Source organism: Dipodomys spectabilis, unplaced genomic scaffold (assembly GCF_019054845.1).
Source record: "Dipodomys spectabilis isolate Male_0828 unplaced genomic scaffold, ASM1905484v1 ptg000262l, whole genome shotgun sequence".
In the NCBI taxonomy this organism is placed as follows: domain Eukaryota; kingdom Metazoa; phylum Chordata; class Mammalia; order Rodentia; family Heteromyidae; genus Dipodomys; species Dipodomys spectabilis.
Window position 1 is genome coordinate 5,790,163 of NW_024870939.1, and position 22,631 is coordinate 5,812,793.

Consider the following 22,631-nt stretch of genomic DNA (forward strand, 5'->3'; position numbering starts at 1 on the left):
ATTCTTTATAATTTTCCAAGCATCTTTGCTCCCTGTGAATATGACTACGTGAACACTGAGGATAAAGCCACATGTGCTCAAAGTTGGGAATCAGACTCACAGGGAAGGTGCTTCCTATTTGAGATGCACAAGACTAATGAAGCCTAATAGCAGATCAGTGAAGAGACATGGGAAAATATGGGGATGGAAGGAATGAAGGACATAAAAACAACATAAATATTTAGTGACAGCATTTAAGTTGACTTGCAAATAATAGGACATATTTGGAAATATAAAGTAGAGATAGAAGTAGTTACAACCTTATATTTTATTATAATCCTATTCCTAAACTATGGCTATTTTTTCACAAGCAGAGAAACATTTCTTTTTTTTCTTGTTTCCATTTCTTGGAGTTTACTTAGATAAGCATCATTTTATATGGTCACATGTACATAGCTAAGAATATCCTAGACATATTCTAGTTATTACAAATGAGGGCAACAATGCAGTCTGTGTTTCTTTGGGTCTGTCTTGCTTCATTTATGGCTGTAGATGTTACATGGTTATCTAAAGGCTACAGACAAAACTAAGTAAAGATATACTTTTAATTTTTCTGCCAGTAATGAACACACTACCTTTATAATCTGACTATTTTTTCTAGGCAGCTTTTTAAACATTTTTCTTTTTATCTTTATATAGTTGTACAAAGGAGTTGTCACTCAACAAAGTAGTATATGAATTCAATTCATCTTGATCCATATCACCTTTCATCATTTTCTCCTTTCCCTCCCAACTCCAAACTTTCCCTCAATTTTCTTAATTTTGTAAACACTGTATTTTATCACTGTATTTAACTCCCCTTCCTCTCTTCTTTTGTTTACCTCCCAAATTTAAGTAATTCTTAACCGGTGTTCCAATGATTAAGCTCATTTATACCAGCATAAAGTTCTTACAATGTTCAGCAGCATTTGATTAAGCTTGAATATATAGGAAAATTATGTAGTGAGAGTAAGACAGAAAGGGACCTAGAGGGCCAGAAGTTACTAATCTTTTCTTACGACTATAAGTCAGAACTTATTGAACAATAATACTTTTTATCTGACCTTTTTCTTCTCAATCTTGCATGACATTGTTGAAGAATATTCTCCAATCACATTCTACTAATCCAAATCTGCATACAATTTCAATGAAATAAAAAAAGAAAGATTTTTAATCCTATTTGCTTTTAAAATGACCACATTTAGAGAAAAATTCAATCAGAATATCACAAGAAAATGTGCTTTCACATGGCAGGAGCCTACTTGCATTCTTTGTAAGTCTAGGAGTACTAAACATTAAACAAATACCCACCTGTAAACAAACACAGCAATTCCCAGTGCTGCCTAAGCAATTTCTGTCTATGAGCATTCTCTGAATTTAGATTCGCCATATAGTTACCTGAACAACAATGAATTATTCATGGGTTTAATAAAACTTACATGTTGAAATGTTAATCTCCTTTTAGAGAAAGCACACTCAACACAGAAAGGATCATAAGAATTAAAGTACTGTGATTAATATCGCATGTTTTCCTAAAACAATTATATAATTGTTTTAGGTTTAATACTGATGTATACTGATTGAAACTTGTTTTCAAATTTAGAAATGTTTTGATGTTTTAAAAAATATTCGGCATATATCTGCTTAGTACTAAAAGACAATGAGTGTCTGGTGGTGGCTCTGTGTTTATTACAAAGTAAAGAAACAATGGGGCAACATGGCAAATATTGTTGGATTGTATACTATTATACATTCATAATCTGTGTGGGTGGCAATGAGTCAATATTCTGCCCTTTAAGACTGTTGGAGGGCTCCTACTCTACTAGCAGGCTCTCTCTTTTCTCTAAGCTGGAATATAACAAAATTGGGAAAGGTTGCTTACAGCTAAAGGCCAAAGCCTAAAGGCCAACACATTAAAGTTGGTAGAACAGAAAAGCCAGGGAAGCCTGAGACTTTAGTGAACTAGTGGGGTCACTGATCCTGTGTCAAAAGTATAAGGTCTGGATTCTTCATTACAGGAAGATAAATTCCCACTTGGCCCCTAACTAGTTTTATCAAAAGCATTCCTAATGATACTTCACACTCTTTACTCTTTAACCTGATCAGAAAACAGAAAGGAAATAACAATCTTAGGCATAGGTAGGAAAGGGGAGATTTGACAAGGTGAACTTGACAGATACTAGTTTTTCCTCCTAACCACCTGTCACCACCTTCTGACAAAATGGAGCTTTAAAGACCCACAAAGCCACATTCCCTTCTGTAACAACCAGCCTCATTTTTGAGCATCCAAGATGGACCCTTGGTAGCTTCATTGGGAGCCATGAGGGAGCTCTGACCACTACCATTGTCAAGTGTAATAAAAGCTTTTCTCTGAGCTAAGAACCTTTTAATGCCTACCAGCATTCTTGAAGTTGCAGTATGTTACCTCATTAAGATAAAATTTTACACATTAATATTTTTGACTGTCTGGCTACCAAAAAAATCTTTCAAAACTTTACCTCCCAACCAACATCCAAGTTAAAGGAATAATTTTTTTTAACAATTTTTAATCGATTTATGTTCATGGCATGCCCAGGCAGGACAGCATTGGAGTATTGCATATAAGTGTATTTTTGAGATAGTGACAAATATTTAAGATTAATTTCTAGCAAATATTAAAAAAGTGCACAAAATTTTCTATTTGGACAAAGTTAGGAACTTCTATTTTTTATGACAGATTTTGTTGAAGCTACATGATCCTATCCAAGTAGGAAAATGAAATCTCCATTCAAATATCTTCCTGACATTTTGATATAAATCAAGCATTGATTATAACTGACAAGTCTGTAACATTGTGAGAACTGGGAATGTAAGGGGAAATATGGCCTATGAAATAAACTTCAGTATTGTAGAATATGCTGTATGATTTTTCTGTGGAAATTCTTTCACTTCTGAAAAAAAATGTCAGAGAGGAATAATGAATAATTTTAAATTCAAAGTACTACCTAGTTAATTTCTTGTTTTGATGTTTCACATGAGTTAAGTGTAGACATAATTGGAAGGCAGTTGACTTCAATGTAGTGTATCTTTCTCTTTCTTCTTCCTCTTCTCCTCCTCCTGCTCCTTCTCTTGCTCCTCCTCCCTCCCTTTCTCCCTTCCTCCCTTCCTCCCTTCCTCCCTTCATCCCTTCCTTCCTTTCCCTTCAACTTTGAATCTGTGTTCAGAGGACTGAATAAAAATGCTCATTCTGTGAATTCAGGTCTATTGTTGTGAGTTTATATGATGTCTTCCCCATCCATTTATGTCCAAACAGTTAATGTTCTTTCTGTATCATGAAGACACCACACTGAAAGAAAGCTGCTAGCGGAACCCACAGTAATAAATAAAGGAAGATGGTTGAGTATCCAGATCCAAGGCTGCTGGAGGTTGTTGCAGGATGGACCTTATTAGAGTAAACCATACCTCTTCTGAGACAGTGAGAAAGGGCCATGCTCAAAGAAGCATCACGCAGAAAAGTATTCACTTCCTAGGCCCACTGGAAAGGTGTGGAGATGTCACTCAAGTGGATCAGGATAGCTATCTAGAGTCAGGACCTATAATTGTGATATCATGACCAAGTGAGAACTAATACAAATATAAAATGTTAATATTAAACTTGGTGGTTTCGGGTTAGAAACAACTAGCAACAGATGGATGAGCAATGGAAGTACAATGTAAATATATACCCATGGAGAGAGAAATCCCTCTTGAACATAAATTACTCTCAGCCTCAAAATCTGAAGCACAAAGAGAACTTAAGAACTTAAAAATAGCCCATGAATTCAGCAATATAATTAACGTAGGAGAGTAGGAAGATTTATAAGCATCCTGGGTCTAATTGCAAGCACTACAAATAAACGGAAGGAAAGGTATCAAGGAGCAGAAAACATGAGCATGTAAGCAGTGGCCTTCACTCCTTTAGAAAAATAAATAAGTAAAAAACATTGAAGGCTGTGTCTGTAATCCTAGCACTACGGAGTTTTGAAGCTGAGGCCTAAGGATCTTGAGTTTGAGCAAGCTTCTGCTGCATAGCAAGGTCATCTCAAGTGTTGGTGACATAGCAGACCCTATCTAAAGAAAAAAAGAACAAAGAAGAAAAGAAAATATTCAGTCCATGAGTGCACATATAACAAATGCTTATAGATGCAAAACATATTGTAGATACTGAAGGACTTGAGCCAAGACCCTAAGCTGAGGAAAAAGTATGAAGTGTCTAATATTTCTTAGCTGTAGCACACTCAGTAAGATACCCCACTAATTTTTTTTACCAGCTAATGCTGGAATTGGAGAAGGAGGCTGATCAGAACTGCAGTGGTCCAGCAGGATATGAATCCACTCACTCATGGTGCTCATAGAGCCTACATGTCAGCACAAGATGGCTTGGGAAAATCTGTGTAAAAAATAAATCAGCAAAAATCTAAACCTTGTGAAGGAAAAAAAAGAAAAAGAGTGCAGAGTGATAAAAGCTTTAAAGGGTTGGATTGTATTGGTACAGGGAAACTGATAACCAATCTTATGTTTCCATAGAGATTTTTAGAATTTCTCAAAATAAAAGGTCTTCATGGAACTGCTACACAGGATATTTAGGAAAAAGCAGTTAAAAAAATCAAAAGCTGAGCCCTCGTGCCTCACCCCTGTAATTCTAGCTACTCAGGAGGCTGAGATTTGAGGATCAAGGCTGGACATCAGCCTGGGCAACAAAGTCCAAGAGACTATCATCTCCAATTAATTACTGAAAAAGGCAGGAGTAACACTGTGGCTCAATTGGTAGAGCCCTTGTCTTGAGTAAAGAAAATCAAGTACAGTGCCTAACCAGAGTTCAAGCCCCAGCACACACTAAAATTAATCATCAAACCCAGTGATTCTTTCTGAGAGAGGGAAGCTGAAGGTTCAGTAGCACTGATCAAGGTGCATTGTACTCATAAATTGATATGTTAAATTGAAACTTTGTACAACTACTTACAGATATAACAAAATTATGACTTATTTATTTTCTACAGTATAATTAAGCTCATGGATAACTTTATTATTTTTACTATCTTTTCTAAGAAGACTCATTATTTATTTTATATTTTGTAAATGTAACAATGCATTATTGAATCAACTAAGTGATTATATAAGTATTAATATGTTGCCTAATTTAGATGCTATTTAGTTCATCATAAGTCGTCATAAGTAAGTCTGAGGTAAAAAAGAGGGCATGTTACTATAATGGAAGTATCATAATTATTTCTTGAAAGATATTACATGTGAACACTTGATATATCATTAAAAGTCAGACCAAAACCAGGCATACTTGATAACACCAGTTATCCTAGCTACTCAAGAGGCTGATAGTTGGAGGATCACAGTACAAGGTCAGCCTACACAGAAAAGTTTTCTAGCCCACTTCTCAATGGTGAGCTGGGCATGATTTCTCTCACCTATAATCTTAGCTCCAATGGGCAGCCTACAATGGACAGATTGAATGTATACAGAGGCTGGAAACAAGATCTTATCTCAAAAACCAATGAACAGAAACTATGTCTCGAGGTATGGCTCAGTGATAATAGTGACTTCCTCACAAGTAAGAGGCCCAGAAGAGTTCACAGCCAAAATATTCAAAAGCCTGCATAATGTGTTCTCATCATTGGTGGTCTTTCCACAACAATGTCCATAATTTTCTTGACAGAACACACGTGTGTATTCTGTATCTTCAAGGCAAAAGGAAAATACCACAGATCTATTTTCTTTGTTTAAATAAACACAGTTTGGGAGACTCAAAGATCTGAGTAAAACCTCTCCAACCTTATACAATCACAAAATGACACTAATCACAGAAAGATTCTTTAATGACCCAGAAAAGAAAGCTTCCTGTGTGTATAATTTTGCTGTTTCATCTATCATATCTATTTTCCAGCTTCTCTGAACAGAATAAATATTTTAAAAGAAAAAAATTAAATAGAACTACTTATTAGATTCCAGTTAGATTATATATGAGAATGCAAAAAAATTCTTTAGTAATATAAAGCAATGAAAATTAACATTAAAAACAGGATGACTATAAGGCTGCACTGATTCCTAAGTACACTCTTAATATCAGACATCTTTACTTGAAAATGTGAAAAACTTCCTGAGTACTTATGGCCACAGTTGGGGGTTATGAGAAAATTATCATTGGCAATATTTGTTAAGGGAACACGACCAATTAAATACACAGACATATACATCTATATATACATATACATACACATGTATATATATATATATATATATATATATATATAATTTTGTGAACAGCAGAGCTTAGCCTAAATTACAACTGTTTTTTTTGAGATGTAGTCTTTGCAAACTTTAATTGTCAATGTTTAAATGATTTTTTGGATATGTCAGAAAACAATGGAGCACAGATGGAGTCTGGCCAAGTGTATTCTATGGACAGGAAGTGCTGGAACCAGAGATGGAGCTGAAGGATAGAGTATTGCCAACTGATTTTTACAGTGTATGCAGAACCAGAATGTTTCCGAGATGGCTTTCTCCAATTGTCTTATTCCATAGTCAGTACAGTATTTTTACTTTTTTATTGTAAAGATACTGTACAGAGGGGTTACAGTTACATGAGAGTCAGGTAATGAATACATTTCCTATCCAGTTAAGGCCTCATCACCAATTGATGAGGAGAAAAAAGAAATATATATATATATATATATATATATATATATATATATTTTGAGGTTCTAAAATGATGAGACAAATTGTGTTTCTGTCTCATGAGACCTCCTGACCCTCAAACTACTCTTTCCTAATGTCATGGTGCTTCTTCTTGCTAACTTTCTCTACCACCTGAGCCATCTTCTTTCAGACTAGGTAGTTTGTTATATTGGCCTAATCTTTTACAAACTACATATCTTATTCACTACTCTATACTTGGCTTTTTATGTAGATTATTCTGATTCATCTTTACTCTTTCCTGTGTTGGTTGAGAAGGTTACATCATTAGTCCAATGAGAGAGCAGAGGACATGGATCGTTTCCTCATTTGCATATGCATGTCTTCTTGAGCAGGTAAGAATGAGATTACTGTTACTCTGGGGACCATGTGTGATTGCAAATTGTATGGATTAACTCAGCACTGATTAAGTACACAAATTTGTCACACACAAGCATACAAATATACACACATAATAAAAAAGGTATAATAACAACAGAAGAAAGCATAGGTGGAGACTCTGAAATCTGTACAATTAAGCAAGAATCCCTGCAGAGTTTTGAAGGCAATGCAGTCTGATATTCACTATTCATAGCTATCTTCTTCAAAGGAAAAAAATGTAAGAGAAGAGAGTGACTGTCACAATCCCTAATTACCCTTTTCCTCTGATTTTCCCCTCTTGCTTTTCCTTTTTTTACCATCAGGAAAAAGTTCTAGTTTCTTTTAATTGATCTTGACTTATTGCACTGCTGTGGTTATGACTCATCCGGAACACTTTCAAACTGAACTGTAGCAAGATCAATAAATCAATGTAATTAAATCACTGTGATAAAACATATTACTCAACAGTATACAACTGCAACTACTGGTCCTAATATTTGTTTTTTTTCCCATCTCCTACCAGGGAGTAGAGATAATTCTCAAGTGAATAGTTAGAAAATATCTTGATAGAATCTTGAGATATAGTTAAGCAACTGGTACACAGTAATGAATTCTGTGACTTAATGCTCACCAGGGACCAATCATAGGGCCATAAAATGTCTTTAAATTCAAGAAATAAAACATAAAAGAAAGAAAAAATTCAGGATGGGACTGATGATGAATCTGCACATGATAATGTGTGGTACACAAACAGTTTCTTTCAATTTTATAAAATTGGTATATATTTAGACTAGGTAGAGTAAAACAGAACTATTCTATTTTTGAGTTTGGGAAGGAAAAGAGGATATTTGAAGTTTTTCTATATTTTCCTCATTTCAGAATTTAAAATTTGAATCACTGATGCTGTGAGTATAGCACAAACAATTTGCATAAATCTGGCATATCAAATTCTGTTCACCTTGTTAATATTGAATTCATATTTGCCTTCCACAGCACACCATTTAGAATTACCATACCTGCACCTATGTTCCAATTCTCTCAGGATCTAAAAGATGAAATCATGTAGAACAATTATATAATGTCATTTCCACACTTTCTAAAAACTGCTTCAACAGGCCAGTTTTTAATGGTTTTCTATTACACCTTAAACTAAATTGTTACAGTTTAAAAGTGTATAAGGATTTTGTGACAGCCCTATATACTATGGAAAGAACTAAATGGACAATGATAATAGCTTCTTTCACCTAGGAAACTGTACAATATATCACTCTTTATACTTTACTGAAGATAGGCTGAAAAATAAAACCTGTGTGTTTTGTGGGGGTTTTAGCTTCATTTAACATGATGAACTCTCAAAAAGCCCCAGACAATGGCCTAGATATAGAAAGACTGGAAAAGTATCACTATAGGTAGACAAATATGACCCTGAGTTAAAGCAGTGATTGAGACTGTGGGGTGACTTAGACTTAACAACATGTTACACCTTAACAGGGACCAATTTCCTCTTTAGGGCTGACCATAAAGATATGTCCTTCTCAGTTGTAAAAGTTTTCTCAAGGAAATAAACTGATACTAATTATAGGATCTTTCCATAACACCCTTGCTGGCATTTCAGATTCCAGAGGTTATAACAAATGACAGCATCACAGAACATATTCAGCAACATTTCTGCTAATAAAAAGGTTCATAGTTATGGTCGTTATTTGAGTGGTTCTATCTGTGGCAACAATGGAGAGGAGCGGACACTGAGCAACCTGTAATTCGAACACTGTTCAGTGACCTACAGGACAGTAGATTGTAAAGTTAAGAATTTCCCTTCGGTGAAAAGTAATGTCTAGGTAGTAATAAGTAGTAAGCATTAGTTTGCTGTCCTCTCATTCTGCAATTTGTGAAGATGAGCACAAACTAGAGGCGACAGTCTTGGATTTTGCTGGAAACTGGCAGACCTGAAGACTAAGAGAATAATGGAGCTACACTGGTCAGTCCTACATCTCCCCACAACGATAGCCATTATTTGCATTTAGATCAGCTACACAGTACCTTGAATTATTCATATTTATTTTACTTGAATTCATTGTTTCTCTTTTTGAAGTTAACTTATTGTGTCTCTCCACTGTCACAATGAAGTCAGTTTGAGGAAGGAACATTCTAGTTCTGATTTCCTGGGAATATATTGGCTGATGGAAAGATACCATGTATCTTTAACATTTATTCTGAGAAAAGAAACCCCTTTAATGTCTCAGAGAATAGTTTGAGACATTAAAATATATGTTACTTTAAAAAAATTAACTCCTGAAACAAGCACAAATAATAAGAAATTTCAACCTGGAGTTTTGTGCTGTTGAATGTTATCCTGAGTTGTTTCTGAAGCTATAGGCTTAGCTTCATCAAAGTAATTGATTTATTGTGTCATTTCAAAAGTTGTCCCTAAGACATCTGTCGCTGTTCCCTTGATAGCTATATTAAGAAGAGAATTCTAACTCAGGCTTACCTGTACAGTTCTGAATCTTGTCTTGTTTTATTTGTTTGCTTCCTTTAACATCGCATAATTTAATTGCATGTGGGATTTTTTTTATTAATGTAGGATAGTATGTACATCACAGTAAAAGATAAATTTGATATTGACATAAAACCGATATTTTTTCTTCTCTCCATACTGTCTTACTTTAAATTACATATAATGGTTATTAGTATTTGCCACTACTAGGTTTGAATTCAGTACTTCTTGCTTGCGCTTGCTCAAACTTGTTTATTTGGCTCTCAACCACGTGAACTAGACCTCCAGTCTGGCTTTTGTGCTGATTACTTTGGATATGGAATCTGAGGAAATTTTTCCCCCTGAGTTTGGCTGTGATTCGTTGGATCTGCTTGGATCTCGGCATCTTGGGTAGCTATAATTAAAGGATGAGCCACCAAGGTCCAGGTTAATTTAATATTATTATTTTTTATTATGAAAATACCGTACAGAGGGGTTACAATTACATGGGCAAGATGAGTACATTTCTTATCAAGCATTGTTGCCTCCTCCTTTGTTTCCTCTTACTATCCTTTCCCATATCCCGCCCCCATATCCCCCTCTTCTCCCCCCTCCTGCCCCCTTATACCCCCACCCCACCAAATTTGTAAATTTCGTTTTTCAACATAACTACTTGTACATCTCATTGTTACAATGGGTCCACCTGTATACCTATTTAAACTATTTGTTTTTGCCCTTCCCCTCCACAAATTATACCAAAATCAAATACAGTGAAAGTAGGGTTATATCATGGGGGAGGGACATACAAAGCAACAAAGAAATAATCTTATAAATATGTTAGAAACAATCGCATGAAAGAAAAAAACATTTGAATACATATCTTGGGGTTCATTTCACCTAACATCACCTTATCTGACCTTTTCTGCTTGACTCAGACATATACTAGATATTGCAAATAAGGGAAACCGTGGGACCTTTGTTTCTTTGGGCCTGGCTTGCTTCACTTAGTATAACTGTTTCCAAGTCTTTCCATTTCCTAACAAATGGGGCAATGCCATTCTTTCTGATGGAGGCATAGAATTCCATTGTGTATGTATACCACATTTTCTTGGTCCATTCATCTACTGAGGGGCATCTGGGTTGGTTCCATATCTTAGCTATGGTCAATAATGCTGCAATAAACATAGTTGTGCTGGTAGCTTTAGTGTGGTGTAAAATATGGAATGTTTCACGAATTTGCATGTCATTCTTGCACAGGGGCCATGCTAACCTTTTCTGTATCGTTCCAATTTTAGTATATGTGCTGCTGAAGCAAACACTAATTTAATGTTATTTCAATTATAATAATTGATGAGTTACTATGTGATTTTTTAAAATTTTATCTGATTAAATTCTTTTATTTCTCCAGCCTCTTCAACATGTTTTAATGAATTTCCTTGAACTGTCTTTATGGATGGCACAATGAAATTCAATATTAATCTTTTCCATCATTCTTTTCTTCTTTACCCACTGCTCATCTCTTAAAAATACCATGGTTCCAATCAAGTTTTATGTACATGTATATATTTTAGAACAATATTCCATGAATAAGTTAAAATGTGATTTTGTTTTGTTTTTATCTTGGCTTATTTCACACATGTAATTTGAAATAGTATAATTTCAATTTCTTGTTATGGCTCAGTAAAATTTCATTATATATGCATATATACATATATTTATTGATGTAGGTTAATTTTTTAAATTTTTATTGTAAAGATGCTGCATAGAGGGGTTACAGTTACATTAATTACCTCATTTGGAATAATTAGTATAAGTCTAGGGTAGTTCTGGCAGAGAACCATAATGGCTCAATAGCTATGTACAAAATGATGCTAATTGAACTCCAAGACTTGGAAACAACAGGGTTTTTTTGCTTGATTTTATTGTTACCAATGTACCATATCTAGTTTTTTTCTTCTTAAATTATTTCATTTTTCTTCTCTCCATTCGATTATTCCTGGCAATCAGTGTCTTTGATTCTGATACCCTGTGTCTTATATAAACATTTACCTGATTTGAGGAAGGGAAGGGAATAATAAAATGGTGAAACAAGGACCAAGGATGAGTATCATTATAATCATAAGAATCTATGTCAGGAAGGGGAGGGGTAGGAGAAGAAAGAGATAGTGGGAGAAAAATGAAGGAGTGGGCAACAATGTTTGACAAGAAATGCACTTATTACCTTACTCATATAATTGTCTTGTTTTATGATCACCCCTTTTTACAATAATGAACAGGGGATCTGCAGTGATTAATATGTGCAATAAGAAGTTAGGATCTTAATTTGAGAAATGTCATCTTCCCTATTCCCTCCATGTAGTCCAACATTTCAAAACCATTGTGTTTCAGTAGTTGGAGTTCAGTGGGTCAAATGCGCCCTTCCTTTTCATGAGAGATGTTCTGTTACTCCTTCTTTGAGGACAAGAAGCAAGCATAGAATCAATGCACATACTCAAATCAAGATATCCTCATAAGACTCTCTCCAGTTTATGAAAAAAATCTTAGGTTTTACCAGAGAAGATAGTCTGTTTTCTACACCTACAGTGATAGTAAAATCAATCCTTTCATAGTCAATAGTAGAAGTCAATAGTTAATAGTACTTCCAAGTCAATCATTTCACAATGATTGTAAAAAGCGATATTTATAATTATTTCCAAGTATTTATCCTTGACAACTGCTTCATCTAACACCTTTTTATACTTTGCCTCAGACTTAAGTGCTCTGTCTCAAGTCCTTGACAAAGTTTACATTACCTGGACAAGGGTTTCTGATCTGCACAAATAATCCCTTCATTTCTACTGGCTATCCTTGTTAAATGATTCCTGATAACTGTTGTCTTACTCCAGCCAAAGCTTCTTAAAGCATTCTGCACTCTTGCTGCATGCTAGACTATTCCTCTGAAGCCTTCGAGTTCTTAGCATTTTCAACAAGGGTTATGTTAGTAACACTTGATTTATTTTCTTTCGTACAATTTACAAAATACATGCTAATGTTTACATTTAGATTCAATGTCAGAATTCTGTTGCTGGCCTTCAATGTCACACTCTGTTCTCAAGTAATAACTGTGTTCCTCCTTGTTTTCAAATGTTCATTGGCTTTTTTCCAAATATATGTGCTAGTTTCCTAGCACATAGGAAAATATATAGCAAATATAGCAAAATATAAAAGCAAATAGGCTTTTAGAGTATAGTTGCTGGTAAGTACAAATTTGTCCACAAGGTGAGAAGGAATACAATTTGAGATTTCTCCTATGGAAAATGAAGAACTTAGTAAAAATGAAGTCTTCATGAGGAAAGTATAGTAAATACCTCAGATGAAGCTGAAGAAATTTCTGGTTTCCTGCATCCAGAACGTTGGGAAATAATGAAGTCCATATGTCAACCTTCATACTCTGTAGGTCTTTCACTTTGCAACCAATCATTTCTGATGTTGTCCAATCTGAATCTATTACTCACTTCTATTATGACTCTTTCCTGTAACTATTGATATTTCCATACTAGTCCAGTTGTTTTCCAGGAGCCACAGCACTCTTGAAAACAAAATGTTCCACTCCTTTGCTTAAGTCCCTAAGGTTATACCTCATGGTGCCCTTTCCATTACCTGGGAACATAGCACCCATTCTTTCTCTGCCCTTGATGATCCCTTGGTTGTTCTAATCCCCAGACCAACCCAAAACTGGCTTTTTTCTCACCATTTAGTTTTCTGCTACAAAGATATACCTTTTCAGATATGCCTTGAGACACCAAATCTAAACTGCCTCTCCCACTAGAGTTGTACATTCACTTTAACTTGTACTGTTCATTTACTAACCTCTTCTTCTTTGTGAAAGTGTGACTCCATCTTGCTAGGCCATTGCTCTACTGTTTGAATTTTACCACAGCTTTTTTTGCTTTCGTTATTTTTCCACAGAAGGAATCATTTTTTTGATACAAATCTAAATTCCAAAATGATTTTTTCCTCTCCCTCTCTCTCATCTAATAGCAAAAGAGGTTGCTACTGGGTAATGGTGGTAAAAGTAAGGCTTCCAAGGAAATTTTATTTTTCAGATAATAAAAGAAAAACAGCACAATATAACAACCAATCATAATTGTGCATTAGCAAAGTCATATTGCCTGAATGGCATTATAAACTATAGAGGGTTAAAAGGTAAGGAAAATGTGTGGGATCTTCAGTAAGAATTCATCATCAGAGCTTGAGGTCATTAACAAGATGATGTTTTCAAAGCTGAGCTATCTGCAGTCCTGGACTTTCTGGAGTAATGCAATACCTCAACAAAACTGGAAGATTAGAAATGTCTGTGGTCAGACCATAAAGAGTACACAATTGGAGCACTGACACTGGTAGCTAGAGGCCACTTAAGCTTGTACAACTAGCTGACAGTCAGTGAGCACTATCTCCAGACACAATGGCAGAAGCCAGGGAAATTCTGAAGTCTATGAAAATGAATAAAGATCTGGAAAAAAACCCAGCTGCACCAGATAATGTCTATAGCCAAACATACTCATGCAGACTTCCCCTGCGTCCAGACTCAATACAGAAACTGGTAGATTATTAATGAACAGCTTCCCCCATTGGTGCTTAAAATGTATTTTATAACTTTTCAGTTACCTTTTATTAGGAAGATTTTGAGTTAAATAGAAATATCCAATTTCAACTGGGGAAATTTGAATGGGAACTCAAGAGAATTAGAGCTTTGCTTATAAGAAGTTAAGAGATATATTAATTTTTGCCCATACAAGGTAAAATATGTGCACATTTGCAACTCTGCTATGTAAGAGAAGATTAAGAAACACAGAAAAATGTGATTCAAAAAAGATATTAAATAGTTATTCTCCCCTGGGTTTTATATTAAAATAAACACTGAATATTTGTAGACATTGTGCACAATGCTATGGAGGTTTTAAAAGATCAATCAGAAGGCAGTACTAATGCATATAAAATCTGCTAAGATATATTATATTGGATATATGATCAAATTCCATTCTAATGTTAAAGTATGTATTTGCAAGGTAAAGAAACTCTACTATTAAAATCAGGTTTTTTTTTTTATAGGAAAGCTAAGGAATATCTGGTTCTGAGGTCTGTGACAAAATAGGTAAGCTACTAAATTTTACATTTGACAAGCAAATTTGGTGAATATGATTGCAACCTGATATAACTGTTTATTTTTCCAGAGAAAATAAAGCAGAAGTGGTGTGTGTGTGTGTGTGTGTGTGTGTGTGTGTGTGTGTGTGTGTGTGTATGTACTAAGATTTGAACTCAGGATCTCAGGATCTATTCTCTCTTGACTGACATACTAACACTAGCGCCACATTTTCATTTCTGGCTTTTTCATCTCTAGATCTTCATATCTAAATCTAATGACTTGATAGGATTACAGTAATGAAGACCTATGTGTAGCTTAAAGCAGAATATTTACAATGCTTTTGTAATGAGTCTGTTCAAAAGAAAGGCTAAGAAACTTTTATTCTGCTTCAGAGAAGATCTAAGAATAGAAAACTGGCTCACTTCTGAGTTACTACTCTGGATGTCAGCTACTGTATGCAACATTTTAACTAAAATAACAACAAAAATTCAACAGAGGTTAAGTGATTACGTCCTGTATCCAAGACAGCCTGCATACAGCTTTATGGTTCCTTCAGTGAATTGACTCATTTATTGAAATTGCACATTTTCACATAGGTTATTTAAGGTATTAGTCTCCAATGCACCAAACTGAAATATGGACATAAGTTATAAATTATATCATTCTGCAGAATTGGAATCCAATTGTTTAGCTAAATACTTACTAGTTTTGACCAGGTGAGTTGATGAGAGAGAAAATGAAAAGAGAGCAAATGGAAACTTCCAATGCACTGTGATGATAAGGAAAATGAATGTTACATTTAAGTACTTAAAGTTACTTGATTGGTTCATACTCAGTTTTATCTTTATGCCAGCATCCTAAAAAGGCCTGCTATTGAAAACCTAATACTTCATTCCACTTCTAATTATTCTCTATTATCTTTTTCAAATCACAATTACAGGCAGAAACACAAATATATCCTTTAATGCATTTGTCAGATTTTCAACATGTTTAAAATAATGTAACTTTACTAGAAAGCTAGAACACCTGGTCTGCTCTTTGATTTTTACCATTTTATCATTAGTTAAACTTTAAGAATCAAGTTACTATCATTATCTTCATGAACAAATAACATTGTCAAAGAAAGAATAAATTCAGTAACTATTGGAAATGTAATGCCTATAAGTTATACATTTGTGTAATGTCTGGATAGGAGACTAAACATTTTCTTTCTTGTTGAGGTGTGTTTGCCATGTTGTTTGAGCTTACATCAGTAGTTAAATCGTGTACATTGCGTTAGTCAATTTATTGCTTCTTCCTTGGACAAAGTGAATTCCAAGTATACCATTTCTGTAATTGTTTTCCAGGCCTGAAGGTATGAGGAAGAGCCAGCAATGCCTTTCCAGTAGCTTATTACATTCTCCTTGTAGGATTCACTGTTTCTTACTGGATTAGCACTTTCTGTGTAACACTTTACTGTTTTAAAAACTATGCCAGGTCTCAAGCCACATTGGAGCCAAGAAAAGGAAAAGAAAGAGAGAAAAGAGAGAGAGAGAGAGAGAGAGAGAGAGAGAGAGAGAGAGAGAGAGAGAGAGAGAGAGGAAGAGAGATGGAGGGAGAGAGAGAAAGAGATGGAGGGAGAGAAATAGGGAGACAGAGAGAAAAACAGACAGAGAAAGACAGAGAGACAGGGAGCGAGGGAGACAAAGATAGAAAGAGAGACAAAAGTCAGTTAAACAATGTTGTTGATATCTCCATGTCTCGTTTTATTCACATACTGTGAATCATTGAAATTTGAAAGCAAATTCGGAAGGTACATCATTATGAGAAATGGAATCACTGTAAGTTTGCCAAAACTGGTTTGGCACTGAAGTTTCGCATGTTTTCTGGGTAACTAGAGATCTAACATCATTCATAGAAAACTCCTGGGCCAACCTTTCAATCTAAAATGTATAAAATATGCCCGGCACTGGTGGCTCATACCTGTAATCCTAGCTACTCAGTAGGCTGAGATCTGAGGATCACGGTTCAAAGCCAGCCCGGGGAAGGAAAGTCCGTGAGACTCTTATCTCCAATAAACCACTAGAAAAGCGGAAGTGGCATTGTGGCTCAAGTGGTAGAGCACACGCCAGGGATAGCGCCCAGGCCCAGAGTTCAAGCTCCACGACTGACAAAAAAAAAAAAAAAAGTATGAAATATCAAATCCAATGGATTCTTCACTTGAAATTACTGTATAATTTCAACATTGTAGCCTATAAAATAAATCCTCTACTTTCTTTACTGAAGCATTCTTTCATTTGTCAGGAGACTTTTGTCCTGTCAGAACTTTCCTTAGAACTTCAGCACTTATTTTGGAAATTGGCAAATGATTTGAATTTCAAAACATATTACAAACATGATTCATGTACTCTGACTCATCCCTCTTAAATGTTCTAATTGCATAAACTACATCCTTCAAAGCATCCTACAGACACATTAAATATTAATAAACACATTTAAAAGCACCAAGAGGTATGATTCTCTCATGCTTGATGATAACACTGTAATTGATCCTTGGCTCCCTGTCTACAATTGAAAATAAAATTCAGATTCTGATAAGCCCTGCATTTTAAGCAATGATACTTGAACACATCAGGTCTAACACACTTCTGGGCATATTTTGATTATTGGCAGATGTTAATATTTTTCTATAATTCTTTGTTTGATTCAAATTAATAAAATTGAATTTATAGTAAGTAAATTTTTTCTGTCAATTCATGGTATTTATCACAAGGCAAATTTTCATTTCTTGGTAATGTAAGAAAGAAATGATCATTTCCACTGTTTTCCCATTATAAACATGTTGCTCTCTCTCTCTCTCTTTGTTTAAAGGAGTATATTATCTATCGCCTCTTATTAAGCCAAAATTATTTAAGGAAGGGACCATGTTTTTATTGAAAGTATTCATCTGCTTTAAAGTTTTACATTCATAAGTAAAAATTATATGCAGTTATAATGCACAACATGACATTTTGATAAATATATACATTGTCAAGTGTCTAAGTCAAACTGACTAATACAATGCCTCACATGTATGTTTGTGTGGCAAGAAAATATAAATTTTGTCTGAGCAATTTGCACATACACGCTTTAGTCACCATAACATGAAATAAAGTTATTTAAATTATTCCTCCTACCTAACTGAAACTGTAGCACCTTTAACTAATATTCCTTGGTCTCCCAACTTTCTTTTTTGGGGGCCATTTTATTCACTTATTTTATTAGTGTTTTTTGTTTATTATTTTGCATTCAATTTTGAAAAGAGAATAGCTAGTATATGTTTTTATGATTAGCTGATTTCACATAGCATATATTCTCAAGTTGATTCATGTCCTTTAAGTGGAAGGATTTACTTTCCTTAAGGATGCATAGAATCCTATTGTATAAACACACACACACACACACACACATACACACACACACAATATTTTCCTTACCCATTTATCTGTTGATGGAGAAATATCTTGGTTGATTCTATGTCTTGGTTCTTGCGAAGATGGTTGCAATTAGCATCAAAGTATAGCTGTCTTTCTTACTAATTAATTTCACATAGAGAAGACCTTTTGATATCATGCTGAATGTTGCATCTGTTTTTGCACTTCCACCCATTACCTAGAGAGTAGTATTGGATGCTTAAAGTGGTCCTTGAAGAATATTGTGATTAAGTAAATGGATGGAGTTTCTCTTTAGTAAGAGATAAGAAAAGTAATGTCATGCCATAAGCAATTTTCTAAGTTGAGAATGATTCTATATTAAGGACAATGAAGGAAGCAGAATGTAATGATTTTCTTGACATAACCATATGAAAAACAACAATGGAAACCAAATCAGAGTAATGGATGTTGAATATTGTTTTTTACTATTTTCTCTAGTGTTATACATCCTCATAGGAATAGAATGTATCCAGGTACAGATTTTGTTTCAACTCTTACTAAATTATATTTAATTATTTTTGGAGGAAAGAGAATTAAATTAAGCCAAGTTTTCTATCATTTGAGTCCTTCCTTCCTTATTTCCTTCCTTTCTCTTTCTCTCTCTCTCCCTCCCTCCCTCCCTTCTTTCCTTCCTTCCTTCCTCTTTCTCTCTTTCTTTCTCTCTTTCTTTCTTTCTTTCTCTCTCTCTTTCTCTCTTTCTTTCTTTCTTCCTTCCTTTCTTTCTATCCTTTTTTCTTTCATCAGATAGTGTCTCATGCATTTGGCTTGGCTTACATCTTAAATTAGTCCTTAGTCCATCCAGTTCTGCCTCTGGATTACTAGGATTACAGGTATGTACCAGCACACGGAGTTTGCAATTTTTAATCAGATAGTAAGAATTACTTTTAGTAATCCCAATCTAACCTTTCTAGTAGAAAGATAATGCAAGTCCTATCATTTAACATATATAAGAATTTTTAATTTTTGAATGTCTAATTTAAAAAATACAATATAAGAAACAATTTTATTTGAAATAATATCTTCAACTTTATTATCTCAACCATAATAACATATAACATTACGTGTGAAATAATTTAGAATCTTTGTTTTTTTAGTATGAAAATAAGATTTTCTTTGAAAACACATTTTGGCACAGACTAAAAATGTATATTAGAGAAATAGACTTTAAAGCCAATATTATATACATATATAATGTATATTATATATATATACATACATATACATATATATGTATATATATATACACCCCAAGTTCTGCATGCCCCCAAGAAAGTAAATCGTTCTGTTTGCTTTTGTTTGATGGTAAGCTGTGCCTCCCTGTGAGTCAAAGGTGGAGACAACAGGAGAATTAAGAAAGGTGACACATCAATGAACAGGGAGGGGAGGAGGTGGGTCAAAAAATCTCAAGGAGATGTTGACCCCCAAGTTTCCAGTATTAAGCGTCCATGATATGTGTTCATATACATCTTGTGTCCAGTGTCACTCACAGCTTGACTTCACTGTGCAAAAAAAATCCAAGTCAACCAAATTTAGTGCAAAGGCAATTTTCTTGTTTCTTAAAAACAAAACAAAATTCATTCCATTACCCTATTCCTTTTCTTTCAAAAGAGGAGACAAAAACCCAGCCCCTAGAAGTCTGCAAGTTCATCCATCCAACAGCAATCCATCCCAGGTGAAAGAATCCCAGGTGAAATCCATATCAAATTTTATATTCATTAAAATTATAAATTTGTGCTAATTATATTAAGTTCATAAAACTATTACATTAAGCAGAATAGAGCTAGATAAGGAATACTTATTAAAGTTAAAACTTTCATAATGGTGTTGCTGCTACACGTTTAATCTATATAAGTTTTTTTTTTTTGCTTTTTGTTTGTTTTTCTTCCATTCCTGGGGCTTGAACTTGGGGCATGGGCTCTGTCCCTGGGCCTCTCTGTGCTCAAGGATGGTGCTCTACCCCTTGAGCCACAGCAAAACTTCCAACTTTTTCTGTTATGTAGTACTGAGGAATCAAACCCAAGACCTGATGCGTGCTAGACAAGCACTCTACCACTGAGACATATTCCCAGCCCTCTACGCAAGTTGTAAATTCTGTATTTAATGTTTACCCTGATATCTCTAAAGACAAGAAATACTTGAAAATAAAATTCTTTTGTTTTTGTTCTATTCTAGGGCTTGAACTCAGGGCCTCATTTTCTTGCTTGTCTCTTTTACTCAAGCCTAGTGCTATAGCCATACCAGCATGTTCAACTTTTTGCTACTTAGTTGGAGAAAATGGTCATTTGAATTCCCCTTTGTGGGCTTACTTCAAACCTTGATCATCGATTTTCAGCTTCCTGTGTAGCTAGGATTATAGACATGAGACACTAGCACTCAGCTAAAAATGTTTTTTTATAAATAAGAATAAACCAAAGGTAGTAGACATGGGTAAACAGCTACACATTTATGTTTTCCTCACTGTGCATAAACTAGATGACATGGCTCATATGACAGCTTGGTGCATTTCCCCATCAAACAAAATCCCATGGGGTTGAGATCTTGGAATTCTCTAGTGGAATCTGTGAGAAGATGAAGAAACTAAAAGTTTCCATGTTTTACTTCAGGTTGCCCAGGTGAGCTCAAAAATCACTGACAAATGTGGCAGACTGCCACAGGATTTGAAGTCCTGAATCAAACTTCAAGTACCAAAGTGTGTGTTGCTTTACTTCTGCCTTACTTCTGACTTTCACATCTCCTGAAAAATATATTTTTAATGGCTAATTCAAAGCCTATGACATGCAGGGAAAGAATTCGGGGAAAAGTAGCATTAGCTTCACTCATTGTTGCTATATAACCATACCATAAACAGATAGGGAAATTGCTTGGATATTTCCAAGTCCTGTCATCCTAGAGTTTTCCCTTTGAGATATCATTTCAGTTTTTCAGCATGGGGGATTGAACCAGATGTTCTAATGAAACTTCCTGTAGTGCATAGCAGTCAGTTTTTATACTTAGAGACCATGTTGGTTTATTTATCTCTTCTGATTTTCTTTTTTTTGTTTTTTTCTAACTAAAGTAAAAACTACTATAAAATCATTTAACTGTTTACCTATCATGGAATAAAACTAAATACACTTGAAAATCCAGGCCAGATTGCTGAATGCAAATTTCACTTGTAGTTAAAGTTCAAAAGTAATTTTTCAGATGAAAGCACCATAAACTCTTAGGAAGAGAAATGGCTTTTCAAATTATTAGCTTGCCTCTCCAGGAAAAAAAAATAAATGGAGACACAATATATAAATGGTGATATTCAAAGTCATGTGAATATGCAGACATTTGGCAGAATTAGGAGGTTTATAAATCTAGAACAGCACAATACAGACAAAATCAAAACAGCAGATATAATTATTAGCCCAAAGAAAAATTCCTAACACATTTAAGGTATCTAATATGGGATGGGGCAGAAGATGTATGAGTTCATGCTCAACTTGTGCTATATTAGAAGTCCTTCAAGAAACAACCTCCAATAACGCAAAAAATATATACACTATCTATTGTAAATTACCCCCACAGTACTGTGAATAACATGCCTGTTTAATGAGCATATTACTATTAAATAATTGGTCATTTCTGGCACATGTCAGCAAGGAAAAGAAAAGTCACACAGTTCCTTCTAAGTTTTGACAGAATTGTACTATATTTTGATTCTTCATTTCTTTTAGAGAGACTTATTATCTGGAGAACAGGTTTTGATCTAGCCTGCTACTGTTTCTAGTTGCTTAGTAAAAATGTTACTAATATTGTAATGACATTAATGTCCATAATAGTTAGGTGGCAGAAGGATATCCTAGATAATCAGGGTGCATTTAGTAAACTTGAAAAAATGTAAAAGACCAATATTAGTTTTTTATGTTTGTTTTTTTCTCATGCAATATCAACATGTGATATTGTCTAAAATAAAATTTACTCATTACCTGACTTATGAAATGGTAACCCCTCAATATATCACCTTTAAAATAACAATAAACAATATATAAAAAAGAAAACGTCACCGTGAACAACATAAAAAAGAAAACGTCACCGTGAACAACAGCTTTGTTTGTTTCCAGATTTCCAGGTTAGTGCTCTGGCAATATACCTCACAGATCTTGACCTTCTCTGGTCAATCTTTACAATCAGATAAGGTAATAATGCTCAATAACTCCCTGAACATTTATCCCCTGCTCTTGTTGCTGACTGATACAGGGAGAATACTCTGCTTGTGAGAAATAGCACTGCCAGAGAGAGAAAAAAATTAATGACCATATGGAACTCATTCAGCTAGTCAATCATGAAGTACAAAAGATAAGCCAGAAAACAAAACAAAATTCTTGGAAATTAGAATTGTTTCAGCAAATACCTACAGATTACAGAAATTAACCTATCAGAGAAACTGAAACAGCAAGGTGAATGCCATCCAAGATAATCAGCTTTGATTTTTATAAGACGATGAATA

The 22,631-nt window shown here is 34.5% G+C and overlaps 1 protein-coding gene and 1 non-coding gene across 2 annotated transcripts in view; both read right to left on the minus strand.

The window, feature by feature from the left end:
• Positions 1–22,631, minus strand: part of Lrrtm4 (leucine rich repeat transmembrane neuronal 4) — a 748,759-nt gene that overhangs the window by 237,413 nt on the left and 488,715 nt on the right. The gene's annotated exons all lie outside the window — the stretch shown is intronic.
• LOC122125231 lies at positions 10,793–10,899 on the minus strand. Its single transcript, XR_006150734.1, has one exon. It is a non-coding gene; the product is annotated as a U6 spliceosomal RNA (small nuclear RNA).